We start from the raw sequence: 26,517 nt of genomic DNA on the forward strand, positions 1-26,517 counted from the left end.
GTCAAGGGTCTCTCTCTAGGCTTTATGACACCTCTTTCCCCCTTTTTACCCCCCCCCCCCCCCCCCCCCCCCCCCCCCCCCCCCCCCCCCCCCACCTCCCCTTTCTCTCTAGGAATCAAGCATTGAAGAGGGGGACAAATAGGCTACCCCCCTATCTCTCCTTAGGCTATAGGTGATATCCCAAGAGGCCTCTCATTGGTCCTCCACTAACCCTTCCCTAATCAAAAGGGCCCTAGGAGAGTCCATATTTTTCCTAATGAAATGCGTCATCGTGTAATTAAAATCCCTGCAAGTTCCTTGTTTTTCTCGCTGTCTAAGACATTTTTGAGTTTTTGTTTGAAGGATATCTGCTAGTTATTTTGTCCTTGACACAATCATTAGCATCTAGATATCTACATCAGGAATTGTGTTTTACTGGAGACTGATGGCATAGGTCGTGATTCACAATTTTGGTGTCTCTCTTTTGTCTATACCACTTTTTTCTTCTTGATTTCTGGTTTGGAAAGTCAAAAAACTTTTCCTCCCCTCCTTTTAAGAGTAACTTAGCTCTCATATGCTCTTTTTCTAAGCCCGAATCTTATGAGGTAGCTGAGTGTTCATCTAACTCATCAGCTGCATCGTAATAGAGGTTTGAAAAGACTTGTTAAGCTTTCATTAAGTCCTTGGGTTCCTCATCTTTGTTTTCAATGTTGAGGATTGAAATCATTTGGATGGGAATTATGTCGTAGCCATCCTCATTGCAAAATTGAGTAGGCATAGATGTCGCTCAAATTTGAGTCCACTCGAATGGCTCAAATAAATGTTCTGGAAAGGGTTTAGGTACGTTGGCTTCATTTGTGCAGTCCCTTTCTAGGATACATTCTTCTTGTCTTAAGCTTTCGTTTTCTGAAGCTCCACACATCCAAATAGGAGTGTCTTTGTTTAACTAGGATGGGAGTTTGGTTTCAGCCGAAGAGATTGAATCAAACTCTTGGATGGGTGTTTTCAAGACATCTCTATAAGTGTGATCTTTTAGATTGACTCTTGTTATATATCCCACTTGCTTCAAGTACAAATAATTGTTTCCCCAATCTTGGATAAGCTATACCTATCGCATGAAAGGTCTTCCCAATATGATTTCATAGTTGAGTTTTCTCCCAAAGTCTACTATGGCAAAAGTGTGTTGATATTCAATTCCACAGGAATTGATTATCACTTTTTCAAGCAGCCGTAATGGTCTCTCAATGTGTCTATCAGCCAACTACAATTTCATTCGAGTTTGTCTAATGGATGGCTGTCCCCAGGATTCCCATACTGCTTTAGTGGCTATGGCTATGCCAGCTCCACTATCCAGTATTGCCATGGTTTCAATGTCATTATATTTCACTGGGAGGGTGGTGTTTCCTTCTTCTCCTTGATAATATCCTCCGACTTTGTTCATAGGAACTGATCAAATCTGTTTGTTTTCCATTTCAGTTTTCAATTTTCCCAAATTCTTCGAGATTAATCCCGTTAGCCCCACCTTCTCTAGGGTTTTCTATAAATCATTCCACAAGTATGGTCTGAATTTTAACAGTTCTCCCAAGGTAAGAGTGCATTGGATGGGTGTAAACATGATTGAATGAATGTTGTCTGCTTCTAGGGCTTGTTCAGCTCTTTTTACTTGAGTGGTCTTGCACACGATGGATTCATCTTCGTTATCTCCCAAGTAAGAAGGTAATGTTTTTAATGTCAATGGTTTTGACATTCCTGAAGCTTACGATCCGCAATCCCAGTACAAGGATTGTAAATCCATGTTCATATCAGAAGGTAGGTTATCCAACCAGACTTCCTCTATAGGAGCTGACTTTAGAGTTAGGCTCCCATCATTGATCTCTCTCACTTTTTTCAATAAGTGGCCTGGCCAGTCTTCCTCTATGAATGGAATTTCGTCTAAGGCATATTCGCTGTCTGGAACTATAAGCTCTAGTTCATTTGTTTCAAGGTGGGTTTCTGCCACCACATTGGATTTTGCTTTCATTTCTTTTACCACAAGCTCTTCAAGTTTTGCAATAATTTCAAGCTTGGGATTTTTTTCCCAGGATTTCTTGAATGATTCTTACCAATTTTTGATAAGCCTCCAGCTTTGTTGCTTCCATGTCTAGAGATGGATAATTTTTCCATTTGTTTTCCATGTTCTGGCCTGCTTTAAGTCCTGCTTGGTAGGCTTCCAAGGTGGCATTAATAGGCTCAAAATTTTTATCAACCAGAATGGATCCTCAAGATTTCATGGTTTTTTCCTTGAATTCACTGCTAGTTTCTTTCAACTTGCCCTGGAGTAGCTTCTTTGCTTTCTCCTCGATTTCAACCCATTGTTTTTGTTTTCGCATCTCATATCTTTTGCTTCTGCTCCTTTTGATTCTTTAGAAGAAACTTTTGTATTTTCCGAATCATCAGAGGAGTTGTGTTTCTTTTTCTTTTCGTGGGCTCTAGTGATTACCTTGATTGGAACAATTGGTTCACTTTGTTACGAGCTACTAGGCATCACTTGGACTACGTTTACTATGGTTTTTTCCTTGTTCAAAGGATTTTTAGGAGAATATTCCGAAAAGTGTCCTCCCTTTTTGCAACATTGTATGGAATAGGATTCAATTGGTTTGAAATTTTTGTCAGGCTATGGACATTTGTTTTTCCAATGGTCATCAGCACCACAGTTATGACAGTTTCCTGTTCTCGGCTTCATCATGGGTCTTTCCATGGAAGGTCTAACACCTTGATTAGCTACATAATACATCAGTGCTAGCTCTGGTGGAGCATAAGTCACTATTTCTTCCATTGGTGATGGATGTGGATTATACCAATCTCCTTCTACCATTACTGTAGATGGACTATGCTCTACATAGGGTGTAACAGGCACTAATGCTTGTTCATCTATGACTCCTTCAGAGTGCATTTACTTTACATGCACTACATTATGTCCTGGATACGGAGGTTTTTGTCCCAACACAGGTTGAGGTATTTTCATACCCATTGGTGGTCTTTGAGCTTGGGCCATATTAGGTTGATATCTGTACATGGGTTGTCCTTGTGGCCTCATGGGTACGTACTGAACATTCCCATCATACTTTGGTCTGAAGTACCACTCATGGGTCTCATGGTTGGTCCATTTACCCTCGATTGCACACCATTTTTGTGGCCTAATTGTTGTCCCTGTGGAGGTATCCCTTGTTCTGGTCCTCTCGGAGGTGCTTTTTGCATGTTGTTCATCATGTCGTTCATCCTTTTTAGCATATCTTCTATGGCTGAGAGTGATGCCGCAGCAGCCGTTCCCACTTGTGCTGGTTTAGTGGATGTTGTCTTCTCACTTCGTTTATCATTAGGGACATCTTCCTCGTTGAAAATCTTGCAATTGTCTCCTAGGTCAATAGCATCAGACACACACGCTTCTAGGGTTGTATGCTTTTTACTATAGAGTATATCATGAAGTTCTTTGTTTAGCAATACCTCTAGAAACAAAGATACAAGTCGTTCTTCTGCAGGTATCTCCATCTCTTGGCATCTGAAAATGTATTGTTTCATTCAAGTTGCACAATCCCTAACAGACTCACCATGTTTTTATTTAAAGAAGTAGATTTGAGCTAGCGTATTATGTTTGATCCCCGTTTTGGAACAAGCAGCTACAAATCCTTGAGCTAATGTATTTAAGTCTATGATTGACCTTGATGGAATGTTTTGGAACCATGTCAATGATTTTCCTTCTAATGTCATTCCAAACCCCTAGAATTGAGTATGGAAATCGAATGTACGCTCTGCTCTTAGCACTTGCTTTAAGCTTGCTAAGTGGTCGTATGGATCCCTTGATCCACTATATTTTTTGACCCATTTTTGAAAATCAGATAGTCTGACGTGTCTGTTTGGTTCCACTTCAGGTCTTCTGGGAGTTGGTCATGTTCCGAGTCCTTCAAACCAGCCTGTTGGAAATAATGACTCATGTAGCCCTGGACTGGCCTTAGTGTCACCCGGTTTTCTACGTGATGAGGTGGTTTCTGGTTTCTTCTTATTACTCTCAGATGATCGCTCACGGTGTTCATCTCTTGGAATTGTTTCTTGTCCTTGCCCCAATATCCAATCCCGTATGGAATACCCTTGGTATTTGGTTTGTTCTATCTCCTCAGGAGTCATCATAACAAAGTTGTTGTTATAAAAATCCCTAAACAGGGAGGTTGGTAGGTCTGTTGATCCCTTATCTTTGATCTTGAAGATATAGATGATCTTCATGGCCGTTAATTGTCCTGGTTTGGCATGAGAAGTCCACAAAATATCTTTTATGTTTCTATCTTCCCAACAATAGACTCCAATCCTAAGATTATTCGTACTAAGCCATTTCAAAGGCTTCAAGTCTACTTGATCATATCCCTCGAATTCTAAAGTTGGTGGTCCTTCTTTTGTTGACATATCTGGGATTATGGTGTTTATTTCTAACCCCCATTTGTCTATCACGCCAGGGTTTTCAACCTGTAAATAATGAGTTTTGTTTCGATCCATGTACATTTTTCCTTGTTTGTTTGTCCTAACCTCTTCTTCGAACTCAATACCATGGTCATCAATGCAAATAGCATACTCCTCATTAGGTTCCAAGTAAATCTGGGCTCCATGACGGTTAGTCTTGTAAAAAGATAGTATATTCTTATAGCGCACTACTGTTCTGGTTTTCGAGTGAGTCGAGTAAGAAGACATTTCGGATATTGAATCTGAAAAAGTGTCTGAGACTTCTTCAGGAATTGTGTGCAAGAAATTGCCTTGATTCACGCTTTCTTCGGTAGATACTCTACTGGAGGTTTCTCCGAGTATGCCCTGATTTCCTAGTACACAACTAGATCTAAATTCATATAGACTTATGAAGCCCTGGATAGAGTAATGACCTTTTGATTGACTTGTCGTCAATTTCTACCTTACTCAATTGCAACTTTCTGTCAAGTCATTGCTTCCTCGTCTGCAACCTGATTCTTGTACAAATTTGATCAAGTTAGCTATTCTTCTATAAAGACAGTAGAGTTTTTGCTATTCTCATGATTGATCTCTGTGTATCACTTCAAATCGAGCTATGAGAGTCAAAATCTGACTTTCAAATTAGACTTTAGCAAAAATCAAAGGTCTAATCTGCAACCTATAAATTGAGTATACATGTATCAATTTTGATATGATTGAACCCAAAATTTCCATGTGGCTTTATATTATGTTGGTCTATCACTGTATAAGTTCAAAAGTCAAAAATGATGTCTCTGGATAGCAGAAGTAAATAATCGTGATTATTTACTTTTGTCAGTTTTTTACACTTTTTTGTTTGGTTTGGCAAGTATACAACTTGCTAAAGTCCCTGGACAAAATCTGATTAAGTTTATCAACTGTTTGATGTTCGCAGACTCTGTTTCGAGAATCTAGATTAAGTCTCACTTTTGGGATCCAAATTTCACCAAATTTGATTTGTGAGGTCTACTTGATGTGCTTGACCTTGTGGTATACTCAAATTTGCAAAATCATCAAGTTTTGAAGCAGATGTAAATAATCGCGATTATTTACTTCAGCTATATTTTTGCAAGTTTTTGCCCCAAATTTGACACAGATTTGTTAAGCACCCTAAGTTAAGGTCAGTAGCCAATTTTCAACAAGTTTGGATAATTTTTGGTCAAATGGTCATCAATTATCTGTTTGTAGACTAACTTTGCAATTTTAGTCACAAATTTCACTCCAGTGGTCCAAATCTTTCCAAATTTGTTTTGTGGGCTTATTACAACATGGTGAAACTAGTGGTATACTGACTTGGTCAAAAAAGTTGGAAAATTGGGCAAATGTAAATAATCGTGATTATTTACTTCTGGTAATTTTTACAAATTTTTGGTCAACTGAGCATGTACACATGTTTATCACATCAACATAAGCCTATGAACCAAATTTCGACAAGTTTGGATAAATATTTTCCCAATTTATACTCAAGATTCAAAAAGTCAATACAAACTTTAGTTTTTTGCCAATTTAGTGATCCAAATCTCGTGGACCTTTACAAAAGTTATTTGTACACATGCAATGAGTCAATGATATGATCCTTGGCCAATTTAGAGCAAAAATTTAATAATCGTGATTATTTACTTTAGGCTTAAAATGAGCATTTTTTTACAATTTTCTCAAAAGCAGTCCTTATATGAGCTATTTTAAGCTTGTGAATCAAGTCAAAACTTAATTTGGCCTAAAATGTCAAGAAAAAGTAAATCATCTGAGTTTTAACCAACTCGTGAAATTTTTACCTCGAAGTATCTTTCAGCTTTCCAACTGGTTCAGACAACTTTTAGGCTTACTCTCCAGTCGGATTGAGTGGATTCGAGTCTTTTCGAGCTATTTCTAGCCGTAGACTTGAAATTATGCAACTTACAATAACAACTCATACTTGATTCTTTCAGAGAGAGAAATATTTTGAATTCCACCTCGGATCCTACTTACCCTACTCCTAGATTCTCATGCAATGGGGTTGTGGAAAGTGTCCACAAACACTCGATCTCTTGTGTGTTTTTTAATGTTTTTCAGAGCCTTGATCTTAAGACTTTCTCGTCTACCAATCATTCTCCAATTCCTAATCTAAATCTACAATCCTACAATCCTAAAAGCACTCAACAAGTATTACTTCCAAGCTACCTCTACATAGCAAAAGACTACAATCTTAAGCTATGTGGTTTCTGAAAGAAAGTTTTGAACTCTAGGCGAACCTAGAGGCAGTGGATGGACAACTACATAAGAATCTCGTGTTTTCCCTAGTTTAGTTCTATTCGATCCCTGGCAACGGCGCCAAATGTGGGACGCATGTCTAACCTCACCATCCTATCTTATTGTAGTATTAGCGAGAACCACTGTCAAACCATGGGATGAAGCTGACTCGACTAGTGCATAGAGGCTACAAGAGGTTTTCAATCTCTCGAAAAACAACTAACAACTCGCATCTAACTCAGGCTACACTCAAGTGACTGAAATCACCAAAAGCCAAACGCTCATCGACAAGCAAATCACATCCGTTATAGCATCAAATGACATCCAAACATAACAAAACTTCTAGGACAAGTTTATAAGACCTAAGAAAACATGCTTATGGTCTCAAATCCCACTTTAGGTCAAGTTTTAAAATCACGATTATTAACAGTAGTGGATTTTTGACCCAGAATGCATCTAAATGCTTAGCCGCATGATGTCCCAATACCCTGCCTATGCTTAGTTTTCGATTTAAAAGTGTAAATTCCTAGTTATGATGAAATTAGGCCGCGGGTTGGCAATGCCAAAAGCTATAAAATATTGTGAATGGCTTACATCAATGAGTAGAGCTCTTACCTGCGCTTGCAATGCAACAAACACAATTGCAATGTGACAACCAGAGAGGGAGTAGGAAGCACAAGAAGGAGAGAAGTGAGTGCCGTTAGCTCATGCTGTGTATTTCTTATCCACAACTTATAAAAAAATTACAAAAATTGGCTTTTATACCTTAGCCAAGGTTTTTGGGTGGTCAAAACTAATAATTTGGAGTTCTACCAAAGCTGGGAAATGACTGACTGATACAATCTGGAAGCTTGTAGCCACGGCTCATTAATTCCCCCCTTTGGATAAAACAAGCCAAGATGTAAAGTGCCAGTCAAGTAGCAAAAAATCCTCTTGACAGCCTGTCAATGATTTGACCTTGGGCTATGCATAAATCTGCTGACCTGTGAGACTGCAAACTAAATATCCGGCCTTGTGTTGCATACATAAATGAGGCATCCAATAAAAGTTTGGTAAAGAGTCACATTTGCAAGATCACCAGCACCATGAACACTCAATTTCAAACCTGTTTCCATGGGAGTGGCAGTAGGTTTGCAATCCTCAAGTCCAAACTTTACATAGCAATGTCTCTATGTAACTTTTCTGACAGAAGGCAATAGCACCATCACATTGCTTAAATTTTATACCTAAGTAATGATGCAATAGCCCCAAATTTTTCATCTTAAAAGAAACATTAGTATCAGCCTTAAATTCATCAATATGTCTCTCATTTGCTCCAGTGATCAGCAAGTCATCTACATAAAGAACGACAATGAGAAGTATGTCACCCTCACGCTTTACATATAATGTGCTTTCTATTGGACTGTTACAAAGTCCTCGTTTGACCAAATGAGTGTCAACCTTCTCATACCAAGCACGAGGATATTGCTTCAACCCATACAAAAGTTTGTTACATTTGCACATCTTATCCTCTTGTCCTTTCTTAACAAAACCGCGAGGCTGTGTTACATAAACTTCCTCAAACATGTCACCAGTCAAGAAAGTAGTAACAATGTTTGATTGATGTACATCCCAACCAAAATGAGCTACCAATGCACATAGAAAATGCAAAGTAGTCATACGACAAGTGGGAGAAAAAGTCTCTTCATAATCTATGCATTTTTGCTATGCATAACCCTTTGCAACAAGTCAAGCCTTATAGCGATCAATCTCACCATCCACCTTGCATTTTGACTTGTACACCCACTTCGTACCAATGGCCTTTTTCAGGAGGAAAAGTACATAAAGTCCACGTGTGATTTTCTATAAGTGCATCATATTCTGATTGCATGGCAGCCATCCGATTTTTTGAATTCTCTGCTTCATCAAGAGAGAGAGGTTCCTCAACATCATGTAAGCTATACACAGTCAAAGCATAACAATCTAATGCATAAGATGCATGGCAAGAACCTGAATGAGTAAAACTAGACAAAGGTGCATCCAATTTAATGTCATGTAATGTATGCACCAGTCAGTTTTGCATACCTCTAGCCTCCTCTTTTTCATCCCTTTCCTCATCAAGTACATCATGTACATCTGCATCAGTAATAGGTTGATCTGTAACATTTTTAGGAACCCCCATAGGTTGTACATATGCCTCATTGGAATTTACATTCAAACTTTGACCACTGAAAAGAGGTAACAAGGTGTCATAAATGTCTTGTGAGCTTACATTACTGTCTCTAGTACATGACAAAAAGGGCTGAATATAATCATCCACAAACACAACATTGAAACCAGAATACATTTTGTTTGTGGATGATACAACCTGTAACCTTTGCTTTTAGCACTATAGCAAACAAAAATACATTTGACAGCCTTATCATCCAATTTTTTGCGCTGTGTTTGTGGCACCAAAGCATATGCCAAACAACCAAAAATATGTATATGCTCAATAGAAGGTTTTCTATCATGCCATGCTGCATATGGAGTAATATATTTCAAATCTTTTGTAGGACACCTGTTTCGTACATAAGTGGCACATAGGATGGCCTCAAGCCAAAAAGAATGCGGCAAAGCTTGAATTTTGACCATACATCATGCCATTTCTGTAAGTGACCTATTTTTCCTCTCAGCAACACCAATTTGCTGAGGTGTATAAGGCACTTTATGCTAGTGTTTCATCCCACAATTATCCACAAATGCATTCAATTCATGAGACATATACTCTCCCTCTCTATCTGAACGAAGGGTGCCCATAGTATATTTTGAGACATTTTCAGCCATAGCCAAAATTGTTTGAATCTATAAATACTTCGGACTTTGCTTTAAGCGGATATACCCATGCATGCCTGGAGTAGCAGACTAGACACCATTATCGGGCTTGCATACCCAACATTAGCCAGAATATTAGCCTATGAAGGACCACCAAACACTAGCCAACCAGAAAAGGAATTATAGGCAGTGAGTCCGACTGAACTAAGATTCAAGCTAGTTTTCAAAGCCAGCATCCTAGTTTTTCCAAAAAGGATGGAAAACCCTTATGTATAGGACGTGTGTGTAGCTATTTTTACTTAAATAATAAGACATAAATGCACTTTAACATTCAAAAGACACCTAGCTTTAGAGAAAAGGCAATGATTAGTACAAAAACAACTCAGTCTTAGAATTATCTCTATATGTGACTTATAAGAATGAAGCCTCTAGTGCACAATGATGATGACTCATTAAAGAAGTACTTCCCAAGTAGTGGGAGCAAGTGTAAGCATGGACATACATTTGCTTCAAGCTAGAAGAAATCCAAGAAAGGATAGAGTCCTCATCTGCATCCATTCAATCAAGAGAACAAATACGTTAGTCTTGAATGCATTTTATAGCTGTCAAATGACTATATCAGTTGTTATCCATGTGCAACTTACAACTTTTTTTACTTTAAATAAACGTCCAAAGTGTACATGTATTTTTGTAAAAAGCTCTCTTTTTTTAGCTTGCAAGAAAGGCCATTACCCCTTTGTTTTATGGTACTTTTTATGCATGGTTTCTATATAACCTAATTTGTAAAAGAACTCAAATAGATAGTTACATATGTATTATTCTGATCAAAAGGCCTCCACCCCGTCTGATCCAAGTGACTTAATACCACCATTAGTTTAGAAGTTATTTTGTGCCTACTTCTCAACCATACACCATCAATATTTTCCATAGCAAGTTTGTCATTATTTTACTTAGTGTGGAAAAACTAGTCAGATAGCTCTCCTGGACTAATCAATTAAATGTGCTATACTTCTTACCACTTCCATCTTTGAAACCATTAGTTAAAACATAGTAACTTTGTCCTTAGCATTAGATACAACCTTCAAACACATTGTGTTATACTTCAATAATTTTTCATAATAACTAATGTCTAATTCTCCTAAATGATTTTCTCATGTTAAACTGATTAGAGAAAAAGTTAGAATATTGGTTAAGCTGGCAGACGGGCCACAGTAGGGATCCAAAGGAGGGAAAATAGGGATCCAAAGGGGGGGGCATCTGCAAAAGAGAAATGTGCAACAATGGGATATAAAGACCCTAAGGTTCAGCTCATTAAGACTTCCAAAATGCTAAGGTTCCAAAATACAAAGGTTGTGTCCAATGGTCAAGCTTAGTAAAACTGGATGCTTAGTGAGTGTGCCAAAAAATTCTTCAAGACTCCTACATAGGAGGGGGCGAGCCCTGTAAGTAGGGGATGAGACACACACACACACACACACACACACACACACACACTCACATGCTCCCTTTACACAAAGGGAATAGGGGAACATGTCAGCTGCCTAGGCCAATAGCCCACAAGGTGCACTCAAATCCTATTGGATGGCCATAGAGGTGGACCAATGAGAATTAGGCTAGAATAAATCTAGTTTAATTCATTTAAAAACATGTAATAAAAGAAAAAATAAGAATTAAACTCTCTAGAAGACTACTGGGCAGTCTCCCAGGGGTCCAATGAGCATTCGACAACCCAATGGCTTGCCTGCTTCCTATTGGCCAGAAGACAAAGGGAACACTCGGTCATCAAAAATTACGACAAGGTATGAGGTGTAGTTTTGATTTCCACAAAAAAACACTCGGTCGTCAAAAATTACAACAGGGCATGAGGTGTAGTTTTGATTGCCCAAAAATAGCCCAAAAGACTCAAAAAATGAGCATTTAAGCTCGCAAGTTTTTTTCAAAAAACAATTATGGCTAAAAATCTTAAAATTTTGACATCATGCTTCATTTAACAATGAATGATCTTGAAAATAATGGAGAATTGACAAATTTACAGTCACATGTTTAACTCAAAAAAATTACATTCCCATAATCACATCAATTTTTGACCAATTAATAAAACATAAACTTTGTGATTTCACTATTGTGATGAAAAATGCAAATAAAACACATGCTTAGAATTTACAAACCCCAAATTTTGCATCTAATTTTTCAAAAAGTTAAGTAACAAGATTATCTCTACTTTTGTAACAAATCTTCATAAACAAAACTAAAAACTAAAATTATGAAGCAAGTTTGAAAGCATATTTCTTCTCTTTATCATTCACAATTTTTTTTTCTTTCCCTTCTAGAAGACAATATAAGATATTAGTGCGAGGTATTTTCTCTGACATCAACAAGATAACTTACCACTTTGAAAATGCTTTCCTCATTGTTGAAACCTTCATCATCGACGACATAAAGAAATAAGAGGGTCAATATTTCTTTGATTGTGCCCAAAAACACCTACTCAAATTGACCAAGCATGACCTTCAGGATTCTTGTCTCGTGTATGCTTCCAAAGGATTTGAACATCATGAGTTGATGCTTTTTTTTTGTTTATGAGAGGTAGCAAGCATACCTCTAGGGGGAACAATGACTCTCTGTAAAGGCACCATCGGTAACGTCTCGTCAATACAAGTTGAGCTTGTTCTAGAAATTGATGAGCAGCTAACAAATGTCATCGAGGAGCACCACTTTCAAAAGCGAAAGGAAATGGAAGCAGTAGTCTTCTAGAATCTGCTTCAGCGATTGACATACGCACCCTAAGTGCTTGAAAGTGAGGACTGTTGGGAGCAAGTTTACTACGTGAGGGAGTGAGTGAACTTGTACGACCTAAACCAATTAGAGAAGATGAAGTTTGATTAGTGAGGTTAAATTTTTGACCTCTTCTTTGCTTCTTAAAAACATGAGCATCACCAGAAGGAGAAGGCTTTACAAAGAAGAAGCTGCAAACATCAACAAAAGAACCATAAATTCTTGCTATCAAGCATGCCAAATTCAAACTATATACTTAAAAACAACAAGAAGGATATAAAATTTGCAAAAGAATCAAACAAAGAAGATTTAAAAATCCCTCATATTCAAAGCTTTCTTAAGTAGAAAATTAAGAATTTATGTGTATTTAAAGCAAAAAAATCAAAGTATGTCTTTAGTTATGGCACAATAGATCTTTATATGTTAACAAAATGATACCAAAAGCAAGTGTATTATGCTAGTTACATCTCCCTTGATCTAGTGTCAACAACAAAAATAGTACTCACACTATCTCTTTGCGGAGTGGCTAGAGCAACACTCAACGGTTCAATCTCCAAGCCAATCACATATCTCACAAATTTCATACAACAAGTACTTGTTTGACTAGGGAATACTAACGAGAGTAGTTTATACCATCCAACCTACACTCATTGAAAAGTACATCAAGAATAGAAGAATCACACTTGCTTTCTTGTTGTGTCCTTATGCATATATCAATAAATCTGCACCATGTGTACAAAGATCTACACAACCAATGTATCAAACAACCAATGGAAACTTTATCTTCACAAGATTGACAAAACATAGCCCTCTTTGTATCTACAATCCATCATGCATGTGTAATTCTAACCTCCACACCAATACATGTTTTCTGTAAGATACACAGGAAGTTTTTTTGTATGGCTGAAAACTATCTTCTGTTGTGATGCTCAAAAAAAAAATTTGAGGGCATAAACAGCTCCAAAAGGGGGGTAAAACCGCAGGACACCTGATGGAGAATTTCTTGGAATGCTGAATATGCTTATCCAAGTTCTTGACTCAAAAATTCCCTTTAAACTTCGCGCGCGTGTACAAAGATGCAAAAACGATTTGCACACAACTATGCAAAGTACACACGTGAAGATAAAGCAAACTCACACAGAGAACAAGGAGATGGAGAACATGAAGATGGAGATGGAGATGTAAAACGCATACCTAGATACAACCTTTAGAGAGAGCAAAACCTTCTTGTTGTGTTTTGGAATACAAGATTGCAACAAAGTTGTATTCTAGAATACACTTATGCTACAAACTTGTATTCCAGAATACCTTTGTGCTACAAACTTGTATTCCAGAATACACTTGTACTTCAAACTTGTATTCCAGAATACAGTTGTGCTACAAACTTGTATTCTAAAATACACATGGGTTACAAACTTTTATTCTAGAATACACTTGTGTTGTAGTTTTGTATTCTAAAATACAAAATTGTTACAATCTTGTGTTTTAAAATGGAGAAGTGCTAAAACATGTATTCTGGAATACAAGATTGAAGTACTCTTGTCTTCTAGAATTAAAAAAACTTGAATCCTAAAATACTTATACACAACAAATGAACAAAAATGTTCATACTCGTGTATTCTACGATACAAGTGTATTGCAAATTTGTATTCACTTGATGTTAATTGATACAAAGTAGTTTGACAAGATGCAAATACAAGTAAGTACTACTTGAGGTGATCAAGGTGACTAAGAACAAGAAAACAAAAAATAGCGAACTACGTATCAATAAATTAAAGTTGGAGAATATGAAAATTCTTGTTTAAGGTCTGACTTTGAAGAAGTTTGGTCATCTTTGTCAACAAACCATAAAAATTTTGATGGAAAAATTTTAAGGATTATAATTGAAACCCTTGAGTCTTCAATTGTAATCTTTCGAGGATGTAATTGTTTTTTTAGTGGAATGTTGTGTAGTTTGTTTAGGAATATTTGCACTTTTTCATCTTAGAAAACTTTCTATATTGACTTTACTTCAAAAAATTGAAGTCTTTTTGACAATGTTCACTATTATTTTTTTATGTTGCTCCGAAAATTGACGTTTTTTAGTTTTTTGAGAACTTTTGGCCAAATTCAACGTGAGGTGTATTTTTTGCAATTTAGGTGTACTTTTTGATGACCAAGTGTTAGGGGTCCAATAAGAATTTGGTTGCATTCTTTAATTACTTAAAGATCTCATAAAAGGGGAAAGGGGACACATGTCACAAGGCTATCACTTATGCTTCTCAATCTTCATTGGCTAAGCTTGGGGAGGTCCAATGAGGTGCTAACATGAGGATTTAGCAAGAGGAGTCGACCAAGAGAGAGAGGGGGCTGATTTTTCAAAGGCATTATTCCACACAGACTCACACTAGCTCATGTTTGAAGCAAGAAGACTCTCTCTCTCCTTCTCAAGCTTTAATGGAAAGCTCATCATCTACTCCAAGCTTGTGAGAAGGGAGGCCTACACCAACAACTCTTGGCTTTGTGATGAAAATCCAACCAAGAGCCAAGCTTCAATGCATGCTCATCTTCTCTACCATGATAATTACTAAGCTATGCTAAGCTTTTATGAGTGATTATGTGAGGAGATATATTTCTTTCTCGTAAGACTACTCCTTCCTCTCAATCTACTCTCATACCCCGCTAGCTCTCACCATCTTTGAAGGTGTGTGAGGCCTTGGGTCTCAGACCGTGAGGGAGTTGATGTTGTGTTTTATAAGTGTTTGCTTAGTGCTTGAAGCTTCCATCTTCATTGCACTAGCTAGTTATTGAAGGAACACAAAGAATTGTATTGTAAAATGTCTCCCTTGATGGGGCAAACCTATAATACAAAGCCTTTTGGAGGGGGGACCGGCTCCATGTGAATCCAGTCCTCAACTTTTGTCAATAGCTTAATTTCTCTCTCTCTTTTGAAGTATTGTTCATGCCTAGGCTAACTAGGTGTTGTGCCTTTTGTTGCTCTCTCACCCAAGCACTCTTGTTATGCTCATTAGGAATCTATTGTAATGAAATGCTCACTATCTTCATGATATTTTCCGCTACACACAAGTTAGTAGGCCATTAAATGTTACATTGGTATCAGAGCACAAGGTTTCTTTTTTTTGCTCAAGAACGGAGGTCCTTGAGCTAGCTATAAATGGTTGGTATTATTAATTGCACTTGAGTTAGTAGAATAGGGATTTTTCAGCCTTGCAGTGCACTGCCTTTGTGCAGATAACGGGGCATCGCTCTCGAGTGCTATGGTCTTAATAGTGGATTCCTACGGGTCTTGCCTATGGTTTAACCACTATTGAGCTATTAGAAGCTAGACAGAAGCCGGTGTTGTTTTGGTGTTGAAAGACCCTCTCTTCTATTCCTTGCAATCAATGGTATTAGAGCCACGGGTACAGTAGCTTGAGTGCTTTTCTAAAGGGGTAAAGAGGAGTAGCAACTAGGGATTGAAGTGCCAAAGTACACCTAAAAAATTTTACACCTAAAAGTTGTTAGAATGGCTGACAATATTAAAGAGAGTGAAATAAATGTTGATAGCTCTGATTTTGCTAATGAGTAGGCTACTAATGATGCCCCTATGCTTGTTAACTACCTTGTTTCTAGGGTTCAACAAGCCATGGGTAATCCATCCCTCCAAAGTGAAGTGCAATGGCAGCTTCGTGCTCATGGGATTTTCCAAGCTCCCCACCATGATGAGAGAGTACCTAGGAAGCCTCCTTGTGAGACTTCCAAAAGAGTCCTCTCTCCAATTCGGGAAGAAGAAGAGGATCCATACAAAGGGCTCAAAAATTTTCTTCTTGATGACACATATCCTTCCCTGAAAAGAACTCAAGAGCCCCCACCAAAGGACTGAGAAAGAGGTGAGTCTCCTGCCACCTCGATGGAGATGGCTCCACTAAGATGGCGGGCAAAACACTCCCCATCACCTCCTAAACATAGAAGACCATCGCACACTTCTCCACATCATAATTCAAAGAGGGATGACAAAAAGCAAGAGAAGAAAAATGTGAGAAAGAGGTCACCCTCTTCTCCATCTTCTTCATCCTCTTCCTCTTATGAAGAAAGTGATGGTGCCGACAAGGAGGACCATGGCAAGAAAAAGGCGAGAAATAGGTCACCCTCTTCTCCATCTTCTTCAAACTCTTCATCTTTTGAACAAAGCGATGGTGCAACTTTTGAACCATAAAAAAGAAGAGGCCATAGGAAATCCTATGCCGCATGGAAGAGATCGCCAAGCTCAAGAAGTTCAAAGAGGGAGTAAAGAGCATCTCTTTCCTTACCTACAATAGAACCTTTGGTGCTACAGACAAAGTCTTGGTTTTCATCCAACAATTCAATGTGGCGTTTGGAGATGAGGGCTTCACGGATTCCTCTAAGCTACACCATGTAGCTATGCACTTTCAAAAGTCCGCCAGGCAATGGTGGTCTAGCCTATGGGCCAATGGTGAAGCTCCAAAACATGGAAAGATTTAAGAGCTTCCATCTTGAAGCAGTTTTTGGCCACCGATGCCAAAGACAAAGTACTCACCGAATGGCAAATCTTGAAGCTCTCTCCCTACGAATCCATTCACAAATATGTAGACAAGTTTTGGGACTTACATCTCAAATCCATTGTCTTCATAAAGATGGATTTTGGAGAGCAAAAACAACAATTTTGTGCAGGCTTAACTAAAGAAATGGCGGAGTATGTCAACTCCCAAAGGCCACGCACCATATTTGTGGTTATACACCATACTATGGTGGCTTCTCGAACCAATTTCCAAACAGGGGCTAAGAGAAATCTTAAGCCCACGGAAAGCAAGGGTTCCAATGAGCCTAAGGGGAAGGACAATGTCCAAAAGTCTCCTAAGGGCAATTCCAATAACAACAAAGCTAAGGAAAAGGGAGTTTACAAAGGCAAAAAAAAACTCTCTCCTAAAGAGCTTGAGTGTTATCACAAGGATAACCGTTGTTTCAAGTGCGACGAGCAAGGACATGTGTACCACACTTGTCCCCAAAAGAACACCCGCCATGAGCCTCTTAGAGCTACCTTGGTCGAAATCCAAGAAGAGAAAGCTCACCACAAAGGATCTCCTCTATGCCATGCTTGGGAAAAGGTAAGAGAACATGATGCTCTTATTCTCTTGACCCTAGTTCTACTCACAATTTCATATCCACAGAGTTGGCCACCAAGCTAGGCATCCAAGCCTATGAGATGGGAGATGTCCTACCCGCAGATGGTGCTTTCAAGGGGCAAGAAGCTTCAATCACTCCCTTAATTGGGAAATTGAGGCTCCATGTCCAAAGCTATGTGGACAAAGAGGACTTCTTTATCTCTCCTCTCAAGCACCAGGATGTAATCCTAGGGGCACCATGGTTTGATTGCATCGCTGCCAATGTTAAATTCCCTGAAAGGAAAATTTACTTTAGCTTCAGGGAAAATGATATGTACATAGATGCTAAGGAAATGGGTAACACCATACCCATTGTACATATGCAAGCTTCCAATAAGTCAATAAAGAGCTCTATTTTTGTGTACATGATTTTTGTTAAAGATTCTCAAAATGAACCTAATGCTTTAGCAAAACAAAATATAAACAATCACAAGGAATTAGAGTTATCCAATTTTCTCAAGGGATTTCAAGATGTCTTTATTGATGACATCCCTTGTGAACTACCTCCTAAACGAGGCAATGATGACCATGCAATTGAAATTCTTCCAGAGAGTTCACCACCTAATAAACCTCCTTATAGAGTTTCTCAAGCTCAACAAGAGGAGATTATGCGGCAAGTGCATGAGTTACTTGAGAAGGGCATGGTTAGGCCTAGCTCATCTCCATTTTGCTCACCCATGTTATTAGTGCGAAAGAAAGATGGCACATATCATATGTGTGTCAATTATAGAGCACTAAATAGGATCACTATCAAAAATAGCTTTCCCCTTCCACGGGTAGAAGAACTATTTGATAAGCTACAAGGGTCAACCTAATTTAGTAGAATTGACCTAAAAAGTGGCTACCACCAAATAAGGATAGTTGATCAAGTCATTGTAAAGACTGCATTTTGCACTACGTTTGGTCTTTACGAATACATTGTCATGCCTTTTGACTTGACCAATGCACCAGCCAAATTCAACCACTTGATGGAAAAGCTATTCAGGCGTCACCAAACCTTTAATGGAGTGTTCTTTGATGATATTATTATCTACTCTAATTCATTAGATGAACACAAGCAACACCTCCAGGTAAAATTTCAAGTCTTATGAGAGAATAAACTTTATGTTAGTCGAAAGAAAAGTGAGTTTTTCTTACAAGAGATTCAGTATTTAGGTCACACTATCTCTCGAGATGGCATCCAAATGGATCCATAAAAGTTAGAGGTAATAAAAGGATGGCCTAAACCAAGGAATCTTCGTGAACTAAGAAGCTTTGTAGGTATGTGTGCATACTATAGACGCTTCATAGAAAAGTTCTCACAAATCGCAGGACCATTATATGACCTAACAAAGAAAAACGTTAGGTACACATGGTCTACCATGGAGAACAATGTTTTCAAAAAGCTTAAAGAAAATCTTATCTCTCTCTCTCAACCTGTGCTTACACTACTGGATCTCTCAAAGTTATTTGAGGAACAATGTGATGCTTATGGTGATTGCCTTGGGGCTGATTTTCTCCAAGAAGGGCATTCCATAGCCTATGAAAGTCAAAGGCTTGACCCTAATGAGCAAGCTCTAGGCATATATGAAAAGGAACTCCTCGCAGTTCTACATGCCTTAGACTTATGGAAGCACTATTTATTGGGGAATCATTTTATTCTGCAGACAGATCACCAAAGTTTTTTTACTTCATGACACAGACCAAGCTCTCCAACAAACAAATGAGGTGGGTAAGTTTCCTCTCGCAATTTCATTTTCATATTGCTCACATTGCTGGCAAGCATAATCAAGTAGCTGATGTGCTCTCAAGACGGCCAAGAGTGAATGCGGTCTCCATAGCAATTCACAATGAACTATCTTCTATGATAGATGAGTATGCTATTGATCCCGATTTTAGAGATCTGATTTTATCCCTTGCACTAGGGAAGAAAGAGGAACCATTTACTTTACAATATGGTTATCTTCTCTATGGCAATAGACTATGTGTTACTAACTCACTACGTGAGAAAGTAATGTATGAATCTCATGCTCCTCCTTATGCGGGACATAGAGGGATTCATTCTACCCTAAAAGGGATTGAAATATATTTCTAATGGCCTACCATGAAAGCAAACATACAAGAGTATGTTGTTAAATGTGTGGTATGCCAAAATACAAAGTTTGATAGAGGGAAGCAACTTGGATTGCTTCAACCTTTGCCAATCCCTAATTAACAATGGGAGAGCATATCCATGGATTTTATCTTTGGATTGCCTAAGTCTATCTAGGGGAATACAGGAATATGGACGATAGTAAACAAGTTCAGCAAGCAAGATCATTTTATACCTATCAAAAAAACTATCAAATCCCATCAAATGGGCAACCCTCTTCATATGAGAGATCTTCAAGTACCATGGCTTGCCAATGTCCATAGTGTCGGATAGAGATCCTAGAATGACCAGTAACTTTTGGAAGGGTCTCTTTGAGAATTTAGGGACAACGCTAAACTTCTCTTCGGCCTATCACCCGCAAACGGATGGCCAAAGTGAAATAGCTAACCTAACAATTCTTGATCTACTAAAAGCCTATGTAATGGAAGTAGATCAAAGAACCCAATGGGAGAAGTACTTACCCTTAGTGGAGTATGCCTACAATAACATTGTACATACTTCCACGGGAAAAGCATTTTTTGAGGTAATAGAGGGAAGATCCAAAAGTCCCCTGCTACTTAAGGTACACGGGAAGATCTTCGTTGCAGATGAGTATATCCAAGACCTACAAGAATCTTTCCAAAATATTAAGGATGCTAAATCTATCTCACAGCAAAGGCAAAAGGTTGCTGCTAATAAGCACAAAAAATCCCAAGTCTTTGAAGAAAATGATTGGGTCTTACTTAAATTTCCCAAGGCTCAATTAAGGCACACCACGGGGAAGAATCCTACGGGACACCAAAAGTACTATGCTAAGTTAGCAAAAAGGTACTATAGTCCCTTCTAGATTCTTAGACCAATCAATGAGATGGCCTATCAACTCAAGTTGCCCAGCCATTGGCTCATACACAATGCTTTCCATGTGATCCTACTAAAGCCTTACAAAGGAGATCCACCTCAAGAACCAACTATTGAAGACCCACTGGAGATCGAGGACCAAGAAGACATGCTGCAGCCCAAGTCCATTCTCCGACATGAAAACAAGGTATTAAGAGGTAGTAAGACTATCCGATGGTATCTTATTAAATTTAAGAATTATCTTTTTGGAGATGCTAGATGGATGCAAGGCATACAATTAAAGGATAACATAAACCTTTTCAATGCTTACAATGCTTCCCTACAGTAAGAAAATGTACAAATGTTTAAAATGAACAAAGATTTTGTCTTATAAGACTCTGTTTTTTCTTTATTGTGCACAAATGCTAAGTAGTATGCATGCTTAGAATCAAGTTTGTGGAGATGATGTCTTCCAAACACCAAGTAGAGCTTGTCACTCTACTATGGAAGATTGATAGGACTAATGTGCAGACATGCTTGCGGTAGCTTAGGCTCTCAAGCACCAAATAGATTAGTCGTCCATTCTGGAACAATGTCGTAGGATAACATAGGGATCCTCTACCCACTAGAAAAAGTACTAATGAATAGGTTTTATCTTCTCTACCCCATAGTCGAGGATGACTATGATTTCAAGAGAGAGGTAATGTCATAATAACTAACATCTCATTCTCCTCAATGATTTTCTCATGTTAAACTAATCATTCAATATGGGAAAGTACCAGGGGAGAAAAAGTTATAATATTGGTTAAGCTAGCAGACTGGCCATATTAGGGATCGAAAGGGGGGGGCATCTGCAAAAGAGAAATGCGCAACAATGGGCTTTAAAGACCCTAAGGGTCAGTCCATTAAAACTTCCAAAATGCTAAGGTTCCAAAATACAAAGGTTGTGTCCAGTGGTCAAGCTTAGTAAAATTGGATTCTTAGTGAGTGTGCCAAAAAGTCTTCAAGACTTCTACATAGGAGGGGGCGAGCCCTATAAGTAGAGGATGAGAGAGAAACACACACACACACTCACATGCTCCCTGTACACAAAGGGAATAGGGGACACATGTCAGCTCCCTAGGCCAATTTCCCACAAGGTGCACTCAAATCCTATTGGATGGCCATAGAGGTGGACCAATGAGAATTAGGCTAGAGTAAATCTAGTTTAATTCATTTAAAAACACTTAATAAAAGAACCAATAAGAATTGAACTCTCTAAGACGATTGGACCGTCTCCCAAGGGGTCCAATGAGCATTCAACAACCCAATGGCTTGTCGGCTTCTTATTGGCTAGAAGACAAAGGGGTCCAATGAGAGTTTAATTGCATTATTTAATTACCTAAAGATCTCACAAAAGGGGAAACGGGGACACATGTCACAAGGGTATCACTTATGCTTCTAAATTCTCATTAGCTAAGCTTGGGGAGGTCCAGTAAGGTGCCAGCATGAGGATTTAGCAAGAGGGGTTGACCAAAAGAGAGAGAGGGGGCTGATTTTTCAAAGGCATTATTCCACACAGACTCCCACTAGCTCATGTGTGAAGCAAGAAGACTCTCTCTCTCTCTCCTTCTCAAGCTTTAATGGAAATGTCATCATCTACTCCAGGCTTGTGAGAAGGAAGGCCTACACCAACAACTCTTGGCTTTGTGATGCAAATCCAACCAAGAGCCAAGCTTCAATGCATGCTCATCTCCTCTACCATGCTAATTACTAAGCTATGCTAAGCTTTTATGAGTATTATGTGAGGAGATATACTTCTTTCTCGTAAGACTACTCCTTCCTCTCAATCTACTCTCATAGTCCGCTAGCTCTCACCATCTTTGAAGGTGTGTGAGGTCTTGGGTTTGAGACCGTGAGTTAATTGGTGTTGTGTTTTATAAGTGTTTGCTTAGTTCGTTAAGCTTCCATCTTCATTGCACTAGCTAGTTATTGAAGGAACATAAAGAATTGTATTGTAAAATGTCTCCCTTGTTGATGGGGCAAACCTATAATACAAATCCTTTTGGAGGGGGGACCGGCTCCATGTGAATCCGGTCCTCAACTTTTGTCAATAGCTTAATTTCTCTCTCTTTTGAAGTATTGTTCATGCCTAGGCTAACAAGGTGTTATGCTTTTTGTTGCTCTCTCCACTCAAGCACTCTTGTCATGCTCATTAGGAATCTATCCTAATGAAATGCTCACTATGTTCATGCTATTTTCGACTACACACAAGTTACTAGGCCAATAAATGCTACATAATTTGTCTGTTTGCTTGCCTTTTTTAGGTAGAAAAGAACTCAACTAAGCATATCACATACTCTACATTTAGTTTGAGTGAGAGGAACCAAACTAATATACCGAAACTATACACCCGAGTTTTCAAACGCCATTCCTTAAAAAGAAACTTATTAAATCCAGACTGTTTAATTACAACATTGTTATAAGAACCACCATCATGGTATGCAATGTGACCTAGAACACTTCATGCAATTATATTACCAATGTGACACCATAATTTTGCTAGCAGCCCAACAAAAAACCATGCATCAAATGCAACATGGGCTCATCAGACCCGGCCCCCCATTTTTTAACAATTTATCCCGATATTCTTAGCCAAAATATACCACTGGTGTATCTTGATTTTCTATGATGGCATCAGTGGTGGCTGTTATTCGTAGCTCATAGCCTACTTTTGTTGAGCTAGTAGGCAGGTCTATGAACTCAAAACTAAGGCCTTCAACTAAATGCCATGCTTACCTGTGAAGTGTGTGGGTATGACCTAGTGCCTAAACAACAAAAATATGGTCAAAAATCCCAATTTGTTTTCGTATAAAGCCACCAACGCATTGTTATAGAGCTATCTACACTGGTGCAATCATAAAGCTCAAGGCATGTGAAGAAAGCCCTTCATAATCCTTGAAATCCTAATTTATCTGCTTAGGCGAAGTGCCCTTTAAGCCTAGTCAAAACAAAAAAGAAAATATGTCGACTAGTGTTAAAAATTAAAAAAAACTCCATTTAAAAAAACCCAAAGAAAGTACGGACTGGTTTACTTTTAATGTTCATGGCCACTAAACCTCAAGCCATACCATTTCCATGTACATCATATGAAACTAGAACGTCTGGTGCAAGAAAAAGGTAAGAAAACAATCTATGTACAGAATGCGGACCTGAGAAGCGCCCTCTTTTTCCACAAACTCCATGGTTAGACAGTAGGCAAGCTTCCAAAACAAACTCTCAATCTCTCTTTATACCAACACAAACACCACGCAAATAGACTAAGTGAGGGGATCAGGGTCATCCTCACCTTTTTACAGAGTTTTGATGATGATGCAGACCTGCGTCATTGAATAATGTTCAGTTTCCAAAGTGTCTCGCTTCAAGCGGCAACCGCCAGGGCCCCATAGGGGACTGAGTGGGAGAGAAGAGAGAAAGAACATCATCATGCAGTGTGCGGGTGCATAGAGCTTACATGTGACGTAGATATAGTAAGCGCCAGGTGTGAATAACTTGATAAGCACACGATCATTTAGCACAATACTCAGAACTGCCCGCCAATTACCATTATTATGGGGCACTATCCCATATTCTATGCACCTTTGAGAGGCTTAACAAAGTTATGTTTTACGGTGCCACTCCCACAAAATAAGGGAGGGGGGGGGGGGGGGGGGGGGGGGGGGGGGGGTTAAAAAACAATTTATGTATTTGAGGGGTTGTAGGGGTAAAGAAGTCCTAAATCGAACCAGGTAAAGAGTCGGGTTTTTTTTAAACGTTTTAAACTTAGGTGTGTGTGTGTGTGTGTGTGTGTGTGTGTGTGTGTGTGTGTGAGAGAGAGAGAGAGAGAGAGAGAGAGAGAGAGAGAGAGGATCCTAAATCATTATACATAAATAGAATAATAACAAACTGATGGTTAAATTTAGAACCATAAAAAGGGTAAAAGTAGATTTTGTGTATTTCTTAGAAATTCTTGAACCAAAACTACATGAATTAGCACATTACAATGGCCACACTTTTACAATCCTCAATGAGTATCTTCAAGTTGAATAGGTTTGCCAAAGTGTCTCATTAGATAGTATTTTGATCCTTTTTGTGAAACCTCCAAGAAGATCCTACGCAGATCCTATTGCCGAAGGGTCAATGAGTATCTTCAAGTTGAATAGTATTTTGATCCTTTCTGTGAAACCTCCAAGAAGATCCTACACAGATCCTATCGCGGAAGGGTCCAACTCTTACCTGCCATCATCCAAAAAACATATCAAGTTAGTACTTGGCATATCTTTGATGGGAAGATAGGTGTCAATGTTGAAAACCCAATTGTTATCCATGTGACCGTCAAAGAACCTACTAGCACCTGCCCTAGGACTATAATACATGGATTGATTTGTATTGATACAACTTTTGCTAAAACAATCCGATTCTATATACATATCTTGGTATGGATTGATTTATATTGATACAAATTTTGCTACTACAACCCAATTTTGCAAATATCTTTATAGAATTCTCATACCTATTGAATCCATCATGATAGCCATTCTAAGTGGTGTGTGTGTGTGTGTTCACTCAATATTGCTATTATGGAATCATTGCAGAGATAGAGAGAGAGATGGAGAGATGGAGGGAGAAAAAAGGAAACAAGGGGGAGGGGAGGGTAATAGAAAGCCAGAGGGATTCTAGAAGTATTTATTTTTTCATATGTACTTCAAGGCTTCACCAACTCACAAGATAAAAGGTAAGCATATCACTATGTTAAACCTGTATTCCATGGCATCCTCCTTTCCTACCAATCTAATGACTTTCCTGTCTTTGAGATGAGCCTAAAAAACCAAAATATACAAGACCCTTATGCTACCAAAGTACATAAGCATCATATCCTTTTGCATCGCATGTACTGAATCTAGTATATGATATATGCTAAAATAGAGTGGGAAAAAAAAGGATATATGACAAGGCTTGCTACAATATAACGTGCCAGATATAGTTCTTAAAGTGTGTACATGAGCAAGCAAATTTCACTTCAACATCATAATCCAAAATCATTTTAATTGAAACCTTACCACATTTGACTAGCTAATTGTGCATAAAAGTGAGTTTAGGTTCATACTTCACAAGATCAAACAAGTCACATAGATGCTAAAACATATCAACCAACATAGCAAGCCCATGTCTCATAGTAAGATACAACATTTATTAAGCCTAGTTGTACACCAACCTGATGATTTTTGCCCTTGTTATTTGTGTTAAGTGTGATTTTTGAGGCGATCCAAGCATTTACCTGCATTTTTGCAAAAACATTGTAATCAAAGAGAATGGTATGCTTGTACAAGATTTCGGAAGTGTTTTCCATGAAGCACCGCACCGATTGTGCACATGAATGTGTGTGTGAGAGAGAGAGAGAGAGAGAGAGAGAGAGGAGGGAGGAGGGATTTGTGAGTATTTGGATGAGGATATAATACACAAGCAAAGTAATTAAATGATGCACACAAGATTGAATCTAAGGCAAAAAGACTCATTTCTATTGAGAATACAAGTTGAGATAAGAGGGGGTAATGAATTTACAAAAGAAAAACTAAGGCTTAAATGCACATGAGTGAGAGAGAGAGAGAGAGAGAGAGAGAGAGAGAGGACAAAATGTACATCCATTTGAAGATTTTAGATGCACATAGGATGATGAGAGTTATCCCCACCCACCAAAGGAATTCATGATTTTTGTGAAGCGGCATGCATGCAGGGCCAAGAAAGGTGGCTTTTATGGCATCCATGTGCCATTTGAGTTGTTTCTTCCAAAAGTCAACTACCATACCTAATATAGTTCTATAAGGGAATGAAAATGCGGCTAGCTTAAGACTAAGTTAAGAGCATAAGGTTTCAAGTTTCTTTATATTGATTTACTACTCCCAACATGGCTTAAAAGCACAAAGTTCCATGCCTTTCTTTTCATTGATTTACTATTCCCAGTGTTGGTACCTTAAAATCCATCTCTTTTTGGCTAGGATTACTTGTGCCTTATTGTCAGCAGAATGCTTAGGAAAGGGGGAAATCTTGGCCATTGGAAAACAGAAGATTTATGAAGAACATGATAATTAACCTTGTGGATCAAGGGCA

This window comes from Adiantum capillus-veneris, chromosome 6 (assembly GCF_014529385.1).
Source record: "Adiantum capillus-veneris isolate H3 chromosome 6, ASM1452938v2, whole genome shotgun sequence".
Taxonomy (NCBI): domain Eukaryota; kingdom Viridiplantae; phylum Streptophyta; class Polypodiopsida; order Polypodiales; family Pteridaceae; genus Adiantum; species Adiantum capillus-veneris.